The sequence below is a fragment of the Palaemon carinicauda genome, chromosome 44, assembly GCF_036898095.1.
Source record: "Palaemon carinicauda isolate YSFRI2023 chromosome 44, ASM3689809v2, whole genome shotgun sequence".
Taxonomy (NCBI): domain Eukaryota; kingdom Metazoa; phylum Arthropoda; class Malacostraca; order Decapoda; family Palaemonidae; genus Palaemon; species Palaemon carinicauda.
The window spans coordinates 8,345,660-8,347,285 of NC_090768.1; the positions used below are offsets into that span (position 1 = coordinate 8,345,660).

The window sequence follows — 1,626 nt, forward strand, 5'->3', positions numbered from 1 at the left end:
TATATTTGAGGAGGCTTAGGGTAGATGAAATCAAATATGTCAGTGGAAAAGAGAAGCACATCGTTGTATCTGTGGATGGAATGACATTTTCAAGGAGTTTTACTCCATAAGAAAGGTCAAATCCCATGCATTTTTCAACATTTGGAAAGGTAAGTGGAACGGTTAGTGTTCAAACCTTCGGGGGTGGCTTACTATTTGTAAAAAAAAAATATTAAAATCTTTCCACAAGATAGTAACACCGACTTACATTCAGATATGTACAAAAGAAATTACAATTTCGTCATTAAAAGCGATCATCTGATGATAGCGACCCCTTTTTCGTTTGAAGGAATGTTTTCCAACATACCGAACAAATCATTTTTTCTGTAGGCCTAATCCAGCGAATAAAATGCTCATTGGGGTATTACGTGTAAAAGGAATTTAGAAAAGTTCCAGCCTTGAATGATACTGGGCATGCTCTTCTAAATCTCTCCTGTGCATACGAATACGCCGGAGTTGCTCTAATAAAATCAATCCGTTAAGTGCACGCGAAGCGAGCCAAAATTCAGTGGAGCGTCGGAAGTCTACGTGGCAAGGTGTCTAATCTATTGCGATTTCCGCTTGGCTCTCGGTAGAGAAACGTCCGTCGGGTCGAACTCCAAACTTTACGAAGCTGAAAAAGAAGGTAGGGACAAAGAGGCGTTGGTCTGTTGAGGGTTAATGACCCTTAAGTATGTTTGAATGTCATCGCACAATTTAATGCACTATGGTATCTTATAGAATAACTTTAAGAACTTAGTACTTATTTAGCAATATAAGCTCAACTTAAGATATTAAATTTTGTCCTATAACTGAATTCAAACTGAAATTCGATCTCCTACAGTATAAAAAGTCTACTAATTATATTTGAAAGGTCATTCTATCACCTTAAAATATTTAACATTATTTCATTTTTATATATACACATACAACTATATATATATATATATATATATATATAGAGAGAGAGAGAGAGAGAGAGAGAGAGAGAGAGAGAGAGAGAGAGAGAGAGAGAGAGAGAGAGAGAGAGAGAGAGAGAGAGAGAGAGAGAGAGAGAGAGAATTTGCACACAAGGCGAGAAAAATCATGAGCTTTTCCGCCTGACTTGGACGGGTTAAAGATCTGGAGGAAGACCCAAGGAGGAAAAAAAAAAGGAGGAAAATGTATATTGGAATGAAGATAGAAGATAGTAGCTGTATCAGTAAAGGTTTGTGACAAAAATGATTGAAGTTTTCTCTGCCTAAAAGTAAATGAAGAAATATTAGGACATCTTCACTGATCCCACGATGATACTTTCGGAACATTTTGTTGCCAAATTATTTTTACCAAATTTGTTGAACATGCTCTTGTAACCATGTTGTCTTGTATCTTACAGTCACATAGCAAACTCGCTACATCTGAGAAAGTGTTTGTTTAATATCCATTAGAGTAGACATTTTACAAGACTGAAGAAAGTTATTTATAACGTTAATAACGAGTTCTAAAACAGCCAAAAATGAGTTTGGAAGTATAATAGGATATAAAACTTAAAGTTGCTATCACCTGAAGAATTCAAAGAATGGTTTGAGGATTTTTGTATTTTTTCATCTATATTTTATTGTTTCTAAG

At 35.3% G+C, this 1,626-nt stretch overlaps 1 protein-coding gene across 1 annotated transcript in view; it reads left to right on the forward strand.

The window, feature by feature from the left end:
- Nucleotides 1-506: 506 nt before the first annotated feature.
- LOC137634231 (hematopoietic prostaglandin D synthase-like) overlaps nucleotides 507-1,626 on the forward strand; it is a 22,494-nt gene continuing 21,374 nt past the window's right edge. Inside the window, exon 1 of the mRNA XM_068366504.1 lies at nucleotides 507-664. The gene's annotated coding sequence lies outside the window, so the exon portion shown is untranslated. The remainder of the gene's footprint in view (nucleotides 665-1,626) is intronic.